The 13,859-nt window shown below is 34.7% G+C and overlaps 1 long non-coding RNA gene across 3 annotated transcripts in view; it reads right to left on the bottom strand.

Annotated features, from left to right (window-relative positions):
- LOC148943478 (uncharacterized) overlaps positions 1–7,828 on the bottom strand; it is a 58,503-nt gene extending 50,675 nt beyond the window's left edge. For 2 of the 3 annotated variants that reach the window (XR_016142989.1, XR_016142987.1), the window contains exon 1: positions 7,691–7,828. This is a non-coding gene — a long non-coding RNA (uncharacterized LOC148943478). The remainder of the gene's footprint in view (positions 1–7,690) is intronic. The other variant, XR_016142988.1, reaches the window with a different exon arrangement.
- Between the last annotated feature and the right edge of the window lie 6,031 nt (positions 7,829–13,859).

The following is a 13,859-nucleotide window of genomic DNA, read 5'->3' as shown; positions in this document are numbered from 1 at the left end:
CTTCTTAAGGACACATTTTCCAGATCTTTTAACTACATTGAACAAAATGGCTATCTCAAAATTTTGTTTGGATGTGGTTGGGGAAATGGTCGCCGTGGAAAGGATATTACTTGCCTTCCAATCACTTTTGGCAATTAAAAAGGGCACAAGCCCTTCCAATTTCCAATCGAATGAGCCCTTTTCGAAGTTTCGACGACAACTCCTCCGATATGAAGTGCCCTGGTCTAAAAGAATCAAAGAAAGATAGAAATAATATATTGTGCCAACATTGTTCTTTACTTAGGCAGCGCAATTGCGCTGCCTATGATACATGCGGCAACATAAAAATTCAGTAAATTATTTTCTCTTGCAGCCATATTAGTAGCGATGAATATCAGATTTTCATTTAAGTGATCTAGACAAATTATAGGATCATTAAGATAGCAAAGATATTCTGTAGAAACATTTTCTTTCAACCTGAGAATATGACAATGAAATTTTTCGTTTTTTTCATATCTATAATGACCTAAAAAAAATGCGGTTTAACTGCCTTAAAGCCTTTTAGCTTGTCTGTGGTGAGCTGATTCTCAGTCAAAGTAAAAAAAAAATTCTTCCATTTTTTCTCTAATATCCTCAGAAAAATACGTTACTGCACTTCATAACACGCTAATTAATGTTATTTTTTTTTATTCTCAAATTTATTGTGTGTGAGATTGCGTTGAGTTTTTAAGGTGAGCACTTTTGTGTAACAAACTATCGGTAATTATAAATACACAACTCCAATCAAAGATAATAGTTCAAGGCTTTCATCTTTTAGGAGAGCCATTGGGGTGAATATTTATTAAAACGAGTTTTATTGAAATTACTTTACGGATAGTAGTTTTGTATTAGTACTAATGTTTATATAACGTTAACATTAAAACCTATATTAAGTGATCATGCTGATAAGGAATAAAATTAAATGTATAGTTTAAATTTTAAGCTTAAAAGATTAAATATTACTTTCAAAAAGTCATTTTTGAATCGAGTTCAATTGTTTTTACCTTAAAAATTACCTTAAATCGCACTTGCTAGCGATATGGACGAGTCCAGTGTACGCCAGTTAACGTTTTTGAACGAGAGAATGGTCAATTTTCTTAATTAAACCCAGTTCACGCTATGTTTTTGCTATAATGTCTAAATAGAGATATAAAGATAGTGCAGCCATCTTTCCAACACAAGACACTTGAAGCATGAGCGATTTTAGAAATCGCTCTTATAACCACTAGAGACCAGGCTAACGCCATCTATTAATCATAAAATATAGATCCCACTGAAGTATTAAAAAAGAAAGCGAAATATAAATACTGGTGTGCAAATGTACTTTCGTGGAAGTGGCCAATCCGCGGGGAGGGGGAGGGGGGGTGAGGGTGAGTGGGTACTTGCCCCCATAAATTAGTCTAAATTAGTCTAATTTACTTAATTAACGCAAGTTTGCGTTAATTAAACTTGCTCCTAACACAAGTTTATCAGATAAACCTATTTTGCGCCCCCCTAAACAAAATCCTGGATCTGCCCCTGTTTCGTGGATGGAAAAGAATTGGTGGGGGGTATAAGGTTGTATTTAAAGCACATGTTATTTTAGAGCTCTTAGTAAGTTTTTAGTGCAAAAAACATAATAATGTCTTTGTTGTAATTCCCCTTTTCTTATAGTAGGGGTTAAACAAGAACATTGTTTTGGAAGGGGTCCAGCTCATATTATTGGCAGAAGCAATCGGGGAAGATACGGGTATATTTTCTCACGGTTTTATAATACTATGGAAAAATAGCATATTTAATGATGGCATTTCAAAATTGATGGCCATTGTCTAAAAGAAAAATGGTAAAAAAAATATACTATTTTGAACTTTGTTAAATAATAGGAAATTACAGTTAAAATTATAAGTTATCAATTCCATTGCTATATTCCCATTCAGGTCCTTTGACTCATAAGTGAGTCAAAGGACCAACACGCATTAGCTTCATGGAATGAACCTGTGTTAGACTTTTCTGTTGACGAGCGAATACAACTTTTTTCTTAAAATTTAGTTCAACAGTCTAGTGAGAATCTAATAACCTTCAAAAGATGCAACCAAAATACTAGGATTAAGGCTAAAATCCAAAACCATAGTTGTTTGGTCACCAAAGAGGTTCTACAAAATATTGTTTTTTTTCTTTAAATATTTGCACTAAAAATACATTTAAATTGAAATAATCACAATAGAATGGACAATGTTTTTTTAGGTCAATGGATTAATTGATTAGAATGTAAATTTCTGAGACCACACCCACGAAAGTGTAGAATGAAAATTAAGTTTTAGAATTTGAGAAGTACAGTCTAGAGAACTTTTATCACTGCTAACCTAGTAGATTCATTGAAAAACCAATAACAGTTTAATACAATAGTTTTACATACAGGGATAACCCTAGCGCAAGGATATCCATACGAGAACTTTAAAATTGAGTTTAAGAGATAGTCACATCAGGAATCATAATAACACAATTAGAACTATATAGTCCTTGTCGGGCAACCGTCAAGGGAAAAACAAAAAGCAGGCCCCCCCCCAAATGGGGTGGGAGGATGTCGAGAGGAAAGATTTAAGGGAAATGGGAAATCCTTTGGAGGTTGTAAAGAGGGAGGTTTGAAGAGATTGGGATGGAGGAAGAGCGTGCGTAGCTGTGTTGGCCTAAGGTATCTTGGTGCTGCAGTGAGTTGCTAGTTGAAGCAGTAATTATATAATCCAAGAACTTTACTTCTCTGTAATTTCTATGTACAATTGCTATACCAGCAACCAGTAATAGTTCGATCCTCACTGACATTTGGAAGCAACTAATGCTGTTCGAATACAATGGTCGAGCCAAGAGTAGAATTTAATAATTTAAGAATCAACTTAAGAATTTAAAGCTATTACTAGGATGAAACAAGATAGTAGAAATTTGAAGAATATTATTGTAGTAGAAAAGATGAAGCTTATCATAAAAGGCGGTATCTCTGAGCAGATTCGAATAGAAATCGACAGTAATCCATGCACTATAAACAAAAGTGAGAATGCTGCATAAGCCCAAAATATTTCCAAGTAAAACTTAGAGCTTTGGTTAATTATCCTCAATACTAATCTGCACATGTAATGTAACCATGTGATAGAAGCAAACCCTCTTCATCACACCTAATAAGCAGAGTTTGCAGCTGATTGTCATCAAGTTCTACATCTTTAAAGCTATAGTAAAGAAATCCATACTACATGGACACCGGACTGCCAGATGTTTGACGACTTAAAATATGCAAGCACCATCTCTCTGATCAAACAGTTCGTGGTAACGAACTATAAGTAAGGAGCGACCCGGCTCAATAGTAACCGAAACTCTAAAAAACGGAGTTTTGAGATCAATAGATACATCACAGGAATCAAATTTTTATGCTTAATTCAAATATATAAGCTTCATCAAGTTTAGTCTTGCCTATCCAAAGTTACGAGCCTAGCCTTAGAAAATTTGCCTTATTTTCGAAAAAAAGAGGGAAACACCCCCTAAAAGTCATAGAACCTTAATGAAAATCACACCATCAGATTCAGCATATCAGAGAACCCTACAGTAGAGGTTTCAAACTCCTATATGCAAAATGTGAAATTTTGTATTTTTTGCCAGAAGAAAGATCATGGAGGTGTGTTTATTTGCTTTTTTTTGTGTTTTTTTTTCTTTTTCCCTGGGGTGATCGTATCGACTATGTGGTCCTAGAATATCGCGGGAGGGCTCATTCGAACATAAATTAAAAGTTCTAGTGCCCTTTTTAAGTGACCCAAAAAATTGAGGGCAACTAGGCCCCCTCCCATGCTCATTTTTTTCCAAAGTCATCCGATCAAAATTGAGATAGCACTTTTGTTCAGCATGGCTGAAAAATATAATGAATATGTCTTTGAGGATGATTAATCCCCCACAGTCCCCGGGGGAAGGGCTGCTAGTTATGAACTTTGCCCAATGTTTACATATAGTATTGGTTATTGGGAAGTATTCAGACGTTCGGGGGTTACATGCGAGGATCTTTCCATGGAGGAAATTTTCATGGGGGAAGGGACATTTCTCTGAAGGGGGCACCGGACTTCCCAGCATTATAAAAAAACGATCAGAAATTAAATAAATAAAAGCTTTTCAACTGAAAGTAAGGAGCAACGTCAAAACTTAAAACGAAAAGAAATTATTAGGTATATAATTGGGTTCGCCCCCTAGTGAATACCTCGCTTTTTACGCAAACATTTTTTTTAGTACTTTCATAAGAACTATTTATTCTAATTAACGGCCTTTGTTATTAAGGAATCATTCTTAAAGAACTGGAATTTTTTTTTAAATTTAGCGTAAAGAGCGAGGTATTGACTATGGGGCGAACCCCCTAATATACGTAATAAAAGTATACGAATATAGAGGTTCGTTACGTAAGTTAATTCGTAAGTTACGTATATTTATTACTAATAAAATAGTTCGTAAATAAAATTAAACAACTTTCGAGAAAGCCATTAAACCAAAAAAAAGTAAAATTAATATGCAAATTTTGTTTTTCTTATTCATGTACGGTGAGCCAAATTAAAAATCTGTATTAATTCAAAAACGCTGAGAAACTAAATAAAAAAACAAGTTTTTTTTAACTGAAAGTAAGGAGTGACGTTACAAATTAAAAAGAACAGAAATTAGTCCGAAAATGGAAGGGGCTGTCCCCTCAACGCCTCGCTCTTTATGCTAAAGTTTTACTCTTTCTCACAACTCTATTATTTAAAACAATAAAAAAACTTTAGCTTAAGGAGCGAGACGTTGAGGAGGGGACAGCCCCTTTCATATACGGAATGATTTCTGTTCATTTTAAGTTTTAATGTCGCTCCTTACTTTCAGTTAAAAAAAAATTGTTTTTTATTTAATAGTTAAATAAAACTGACAAAATAAATGCTTATGTTTTCTAAGACACAAGAATCCTGCAAGTGTCATACGGGATTAGCAATTCTTTTCTTTAAATTCCACCCTATTTGAACCACAAATACTGTTTTGCGCCAAAAAATATAAGGAAACGAAACTTCGCTCAGACAAAACCTTCCTAACTAAAAAAGACAGATTTTAAAAAAGGTAGACTTTCAAGAAAACGACTTTTGGAGAACGACTATGAATAAACAAAATAAAAAAGCATAATAGAACATATATAGCTTGAATGTGATCATGGGTGCTGCTCACTACAACGCATAAACATACTTGTAAAAACCCAGAAAGCTTTATCAGTTAATGAGTTGACACCCCCTAACTTGATATAAAATAATCGGCAAATATTAAGAGTAAAATCATAGATGGCGAGAAAAAAAATCGCGGTCATGGGTGTTTTTATTAAAGGCGTTATAGGCGTTTATAATAAAGCTTACTTATTGCAAAAAAAAAGTCGTGACTCGGAGAGGGCACAGACCCTCTCCGTTAAATACGCTAAATCACCAAGGACATTAAAAAAATCTAATTCTTTAAAATGGTTAAGTGGAAACTTGCGCCAGCATATGTGTTTTAAAGAATTAAGAAAACTCGGAAACTCAATTTTTAATGAAAAATACCTTCATATGCAGTCATGTAGTTTTACGTTTAGCAGGCGCCAAGTTTGTGAAAATAAGGAACGTGCGTGAAAAATTAGAAGAAAACGAGTGAACAAAATATACCGAGCGAAAAAAAAAATGTTCTGTTAGTGTTACGTCTGGATCAGTTTACAATTTTAATTCAAATAGAATCAAAAAGAAAAAATAGTGACGTAAAAACTGCCCATTTAAATAGTGAAAATTATTTGAAAGTCACAAATTTATTCACCCGTGAGAAATTGTTAATAAAAACAGTTGGGCACTTATCTGTTAGCCAGTACAGAATCGAGAATTTGGGTCTACAGGTACGGGGTTGAAACAACTGAGACGCTTGGGAGATAGATAGAATATATATAATTTCGGCTGTATATTTTCACATTAGGGGGGGGTCAAGTATAGTGGGACTGCATACAAAATGCAACCTTACCTAACGAAATCAAAATACAAACTAAATATGTATGAAAATATAGCTACAATGTAGTTTCCCACTGAGCCGAAGCTAATTGTCTCCATATACAAACAGCAATAAACTGGCCATTCTCTGAGTTTATGGATCAAAATTCCCTACTGTGTACTGGTATTTATAGAAATAAAATATTTTATTTCTATAAATATTTTTATAGAAATAAAAAAGATAATATATGGGGGTATTAGTATCAATAGAGATGAAGGGGAATTTAGGATCAATTCAATTTATAATAGTTTAATTAAAAAGCAGGTAAGATTTTCAAAAAGTACTGATTTTAATAATAGTTCTGAAACGAAAGATGACCTTGCGAACAAAGGTCAGAATGGGTTAAATGCTTGGAAAAGTAAACGAACTGCAGCTAAGCTTGCAAGCAAACGAATCCGTTCAATTTATAATTCAAACATTGGTTGATGAACTTGTGAGATTTAATTAGAGGCTATGGGCGGGGGGTTAGCTGACCTTTATTTTTTTGGTTTAAGTATAAATATATTCTTCATTTTTTGATAGATTTCCATTTATATACTGTGAGGAGGCGTGTTTGAATCAATATAGACATTCGATTTTGTTTATAAGCCAGTGAATGGATTTGTTTATTTAATATGTGAGTTTTTTCCTATTTATTTATATTTTTTCTTTTGTTGTTTTCTTTTTTGTTTTTTTTATCTCTTTATGTGTTTAGTATGTTTTTATTTTGATGTAAGTTAAGGTTTTTAAAAAGAACGTTTTTTGTTTCATTTTTTTCTTTTCTTTTTTTTCCCGTTGATAGAGGCTCCCGGACGTAGGGCCGAAATATTCAGAGTATTTTTGTTTAATTAAGTGCTTATTTTATTGTATTCACTGCTTTATAAAAATTAAAACCTGTTTTTCTTGCTTAATTTTTCGTAAATGGAAAAGCAGTGTGGTCTAAGAAATTATTTGTGTACTGGTTGATAAGTACCACAGTTGATTAGAAATTGATGACCAAAAGTTGATTAGAACCATAGGAATATAATTTTCTTTAAATCAAAGGTCTTTAATAATCAAGACTCTTTATTAAGTTTCTACCATTTAAGTTTGCCTTGGTAGATAGTGAGTAACATTAAAAACAGATAAGCAGTAAAAGATGACGAGGCTCATTCCATGTAGCATCTGCTACATGGAATGTAGCAGATGCTACATGGAATGTGGCAGATTCTATGTGCTGCACGTAGACAAGTAGCATCTGCTACCATTGCCACATCCAGGTTTTTTTCGAGGGTGTTTTACACAAGGATTTTTTTCGGGGGGGGGGCTTACACAAAAAACGCATAACAAACTTATTTATATCCGTTTTTGTCATGTTTTTACGAGTCAGACAAATGTTTCAGGGGGAGGTTCAAACACCCTACCCCCCCCCCCCTTGGATACAGCCTTGTTTGCTACATATCATTGAACATTTCGTAGCGTTCAAACTTTTATTTCATAAATATTCTGATTCATTTGGGCAGGATGACAAAACAGAAAAAAGGTCTCTAGAGCAGCTGTTATATTGTCCAGATTGCATATTTTTATATTATTTCCCCTCTGGGATGGCGTTCGACCTCAAAGACCACTCTTCGATTGAATTGCCGTCTGGAGCCTAGTATCTATAAACAAAATATAGCATTGATCATACCTTTCCAAGTTTATCACGTTCTCTGGTCACGCTAGATTCTAGTTCCATTTAGTTTTAGATTTACATTTATAAAATTTTCGTTTTCAAATCCAGGAATAATGCTCACTCATTGAAAAGTTAGAACAAACTGACTCTTCTTAATTGACCTAAGACTCAGTTCCATACCTTCACTTCATTATGCTTAATTTTTTGTTCTATTTAAGCTTAAAGAAAAAAATATACAAAAAAAGCGCACCGAGAAGGTTCTTTTTTTGCTTCAAAGGGTTCTTGATACCTGCGTTACTTAAGGGATTTATTTTCCATACCGCAATTAAAAGCATAGGGGTGACCTAACGGGCAATCACAAGGCTCGTTTGAAAGTAAGATTAGCCAGCATTAGGCATTAGTGTTCTTCATGTTGTATGTTTTTTCTGTTTTGAAAAATGTGAGCGTTTTATGTGGTAAACAAAACAGTTCGATGGGTAACGAACTGTAAATAAGGAACAACCCGGCTCAATAGTAACCAAAACTCTAAAAACGGAATGTTGATACCAATAAATACATCAGAAAAACCCACTTATTATGCTGATTTCAAATATATAAGTTTCATTAAGTTTAGTTTTACCTATCAAAGGCTACGATCCTGAAAAAATTTGCCTGATTTTCCAGAAAATGGGAAATACTTCTAAAAACCAAACAATCCTTATGAAAATCATAAGATCAGGATTCAGCATATCAGAGAAACCTACTGTAGAGTTTTCAAGCTCCTGTCTGCAAAATTGGGGAATTTTCTATTTGGCAGAAGAAAGATCAAGGATGCGTGTTTATTATTATTTTTTTTGCATGAGTGATCGTATCGACCCAGTGTTTGTAGAATATCGTAAGAGAGCTCATTCGAACGAAAATTAAAAGTTCTAGTGCCCTTTTTGAGTGACCAAAAACATTGGAGGGCAGCTAGGCCCCCTCCCACGCCATTTTTTCTCAAAATTGTTTCATCCAAATTTTGAGACGCCCATTTGTTTAGCATATTTGAAAGGCCAAATAATTATGCCTTTAGAGATATCATGACCCCTTACAGCCCCTGGTGAAAGGTCTAAGTTATAAAATTTACCCATTGTATGCTTATAATATTTGGTTTTGGGACGTATGCATACATTGTCCGGGTAGGGGGGAGACAAATTTTCTGCTGGGGGGATTTTCTATAGGGAGAATTTTTCAAAAAGGGGATTTTCCAGGAGATTAATTTTTCGGGGAAATTTTTACAATGGGGGAATTTTCCTGAACTCCTATACGAAATTCTTCTTATATCTTGCTGACTCTTTGCTGACTCAATTTTACGCGTGGCAACGTTAAGGGTCAATTGCCCTGGGTAAGTTTTCACCAGGATTGAATTGTCTAGAGAATATATCCGTGAGGAGGAGGGATTTTTCCGTGGAGGTAGAGCTGGATTTCCTAGCATTATTAAAAAACAATCAGAAATTAAATAAAAAAACAAGTTTTTTCAACTTAAAGTAAGGAGCAACATTAAACTTGAAACGAACATAAATTATTAAGTATACTAGGGGGCTGCTCCTCTTCAATATCTCGCTCTTTGCGCTAAAGTTTGGATTTTGTCCCAATTCTTTAAGAATGACTCCTGAACCACAAGGTTCATTTAATTAGAACAATAAGAAGTTTTTTTAAGTACTAAAAATTATAGCGCAAAGAGCGAGGTGTTGAGGAGAAGTAGCCCCCCTCATATACTTAATAATTTTTGTTCGTTTAAGTTTTAATGTTCCTTCTTTATTTCAATTGAAAAAACTTGTTTTTTATTTAACTGTTTGAAGACGGACATATTTCAAGTTACAAAAGTATATGAATTGAAAACTATTCAATTATAAAGTATTAATAAAAGCAACAGTTGCCATATAGTAATTACTAGAAAATCAGTAATTACATAAAATAGTTCTCGCCGTTGAACTGGAAGTAAAAACTCGTTGTGTCAATAGTAACCAAAAATTTAAAAAAGGGAAATTTGATATGAATATAAGCATCAAAATAAAACTGCTTTTCCCGGTTTAAATCTATACAATTCATTCAGCTTAAATCTGCCAATCAAGATCTATTAGCACAAGACCATTTTCAATATTTTTAAAAAGAAAGAATGCATTCCCAGAGAAAAAAAGCGGGGAGAGGGTAATTGACCAAAATTAAATCCTCAAATTGAGCATATTCAAGAATCCTATATCGGATGTTTTAAGAAGTTTTGCATTTTTTTTTTCAAAAAGGCTAGTAAGCGATAAGTGTTTACTTTTTTTTCAGTTAATTTGAGCAAAAATTCAAAGTTCTAGCATTCCTTTTAAGCATCAAACATTACCGTGCAATAGAAAATTTCCTATTTCTACCATTGTGCTCTGTCAAACAACATTTTAGGCCTGAGCGAGGCCATAATGTTATTGACTGAAAATTCTGATGCACCCAATTGGCATTAAAATTATTAGAAAGCCGTAAAAATGGTCTTCTGGCTTCAGGGGCTTTACTCACTAAGCGATGGCACGTTCGTCCCTAAACGAATATACAGTCTTTATAAAATAAAAGGATATTACATAGAAAGTATATGTGGTATTACTAGCGACTACACAGCATTAAGTATTTGATTAAATAAAAAAAAACAAGTTTTTTTTAGCTGAAAGTAAGGAGCGACATTAAAACTTAAAACGAACAGAAATTATTCCGTATATGAAAGGGACTGTCCCCTCCTCAACGCCTTGCTCTTTCCGCTGAAGTTTCTTATTGTTTTAAAAAATAAAGTTGTGTGACAGAGTGAAATTTAAGCGTAAAGAGCGAGGCGTTGAGGGGGGGGGGGGCAGCCCCTTTCATATACGGAATAATAGTAGAGATGCCTCAGGAGGTCCGGACGGGACTCCTTATTTGGGCATAGAACCACGTGGTTTATGGTTTTCTCAATGAGAATGGAAAAACAGTATTTTTCTCACTTGAAAAAACAGGAATTTTGTCACATTTATGGATGTTTTCTTGGATGGTTATGTGTGTTGGCCAATTTATTTGATGTTTTTCATGGATGTCACCAGCAATTCATGTCTTTTTTATGGTTTTTGTCAGTGAGAATTTGAAAAACAGGAACTTTTTCAATTTTATGGATGTTTTTATGGTTTTTGTCAGTGAGAATTTGAAAAACAGGAACTTTCTCACTTTTACGTCTGTTTTATGGTTTTTGTCAGTGAGAATTGGAAAAACAGGAACTTTCTCACTTTGATGGATTATTGAGTCTAATGGGGACAGGGTCAATGACCTCTTTCTCCAGGTGTGTTGTTGTTGCTCGAGGCACATATTATGGGTGTCCAGGAAACAGTTAGATCAAATGTTTCCTTCTTAACCAATCAAATGGCCTTGTTTACATAACAATTTGACCTTGATATTTCTTATATAACGGACATACAATGTGATTAAATTATGAGGAAATATTTTGACACAGTTCAAACATCATTGGATAAATTTGATGAATTAGAAGCCTTGGCAACTTCAATTTACCATGTAAGTACATTTTTTATTTTCCAATAAAATTATTTTCCTTGGTCACCCTCCAGTATATTCAGGTAAATCCCTCCCCCCATACAATACAAACATCACTATACAATCTTTATACTCGATGGAAAACGTAAAATATATTCTTTTTACCCTCGAAACCTAACCCCCCCCATACAATACAAACATCACTATACAATCTTTATACTCGATGGAAAACGTAAAATATGTTCTACATACCATCGAAACCTAATCCCCACCCCCAACCAACATTGTTTTTACAATCAAATTCTCGCAAAAAGAAATAATTGTCTTTTCGTTAAAGTTTAGCCTTTCTCTAATGTGATTTAAAGTGTCTACTGACTTCTGTCAATTTTTAAAAAAAATACCACTCTGTTTTGACACAAGGCTCTATGCAAGGTTAAAACTAGATTTCACCTCTGGTCCCTCTGTGTTTATGAACGCGGTGGTCAAAGTCGAAGAAAGTGTTAGTCACTCAAAGTTGAAACACACTGATGCAATTGCAATAATACACGATGCTATAGATTAGGGAAGTGAAACAGATTATTTTCCAATTAAGGTCTAACAATATATTGAGAACATTACGTAAAAGGGGGGAGGGGGCAATGACTCGCTTCTAACACCTTAGTTTTAAGTCCATTATGTAACAGTGGGCGGGAAGGGGCAATGTCTCAATTCTACCGCCATCGGTGTAAAATGAAAAAAAACTGTGCAAGGCTAGAAAGAAAGGTCCTTGGGAGTTGCAAGAAGCTCATATGGTGTGTAAATTGAATAGCGTTTTAACCTGTTTGTAAAATTTAGGTCTATAGACTGCTGATTTAAAGATCTAATTTAAAGCCTATAGACTAGAAAATTTAATATTTTTCTAAATGGTAAAATAGAAACAATGATTCCTATCCTATGGTTATAGACTACTGATTGTCATGATTTATTTTTTTACAAGTTGTCTAATAAAAACGTTTGATTTCTAAGCCTAATATATTTCTCGCGAAATTTTTACTTTTTGCTTTACTGAAAAGGGGTAGGGGATTCTTTGAGATAAATGCTTTTCTAGACAAAATTATATGGATGAGGGTACTAACTTTCTTTCTTTAAAATAAGGGGAAAATTATTTTGATACTAATTTTTTTCTCTTCTTTATGGCAAATTATGAAGAATTTGCTGCCCCTTCGGCTGTACACAGTGTTAGGGGTCACGCAAATAGTGAAAAATGTGCCCCATCTCCTAGTAAGAAAGCAAGAGAGGGCGAGGCAGCCCCTGTAAAAGAAGCAGTTTTTCAATATGACCGTTGGCCAAAACCCCCCAGCTCCACACTGCCTGCCGAAGTACAGCTATCTGTGCAAGCCCATGACATCACTGGCTCAACTGCACAAGTCAAAGGTCCTACTCTACAAGCCGCAGCCCAACCTGCGCGAGAAATTAATGACGTCGACCCGTCTGCCCTCCAACATGCGCTACCCGGACATTCTGGCACCCAATTGCGGCCAGGATATGCAAATGTGAGCATTTTTTTCCTACATATCTTATAGAAATCTATTTCTTCCAATGTTTTTTCCTTTTCACTATTTTTTGACATTGTGTAAAAGTGTATCTCTGAGACATTAACCCCCCCCAACCATTATTTTCTCTGCCCTCCCTCAGAGATATCTAAATGTAATTTTATTGCAAAGAAACCGCTCTTTTTTTCTAATCTTGTCTCTGTTGCTATCTCTTCACTATCACATATAGCTTTAGGTACCTTTGAAGCTCTGTGAATGCCATTCTTCACAGAGTTTTAAAAGAGAGTTTATTCCATTTTAACCATCTCTCACATACCAGCGTTCGAATTTGCACTGTGCCTTACATTGTGCCCAGATTTTATTGAGGGAAAACCAAGCTAGCGGTCCCCGTCATTTTCTTACCTGTTGAAGTTCAATCCTGGAAATCGGAATACTCACGCACGACAGGTTACAATAATTAAACTCATGAGTTCACTGAATCTGTATGGAATTAGAAAGAAATATTTAAACTTTTGACGAGCATTATGTAAAGGGGGCTGGGAGCCGGCCGGGAAGCGCCGGGGGGAAGCGCTACAGGAAGCGCCGCGGGCCCGAGAAGAACCATAGGGATGCGCCACGGGCCCGGAAAGCGCTGCAAAAAAAAGCATGGATGATTTGAACACTTTGAAAATAAACTATTTTTTGAACAAATTGCCGCCTTCTATGTAAAGTGTTGTTTTAGATTGTAAATATATTAAGTTGGAACTTTCAGTTGAATTAACCAAATGCTATTAAGCTGACTTTAAATAATAATCCAAATTTTAACAGTAGGGGTGATTTGAACACTTTGAAAATAAGCTATTTTTTCATTTATAGGTTGGTGCATTGGTCCCTTACTCATCATCGTCATCGAGTGAAAGAGAGGACACCATTCAGGACAATGAAACATCAGCTATCAATGACTGGCATGGTATCATTAACTCTGATGAAATACCTTTCAATATTGATAAGTTTCTATGTAATTATTTCAATGTAGAACCTAGCACAGTTGAGCAAGGTAGTGTTCCTAGTTCAGAGGTGGACTTGAGCCCAAATACCCTATAAATTTTAGAGAATTTTACAGGGAACCCTCCTCCCACTGATTACATACTTCCACTTCAAACAAC

Source organism: Artemia sp. Qi Xiang Cuo, chromosome 15, assembly GCF_049724085.1.
Source record: "Artemia sp. Qi Xiang Cuo chromosome 15, ASM4972408v1, whole genome shotgun sequence".
NCBI lineage: Eukaryota > Metazoa > Arthropoda > Branchiopoda > Anostraca > Artemiidae > Artemia > Artemia sp. Qi Xiang Cuo.
This window is presented reverse-complemented; position numbering and strand designations above follow the sequence as displayed.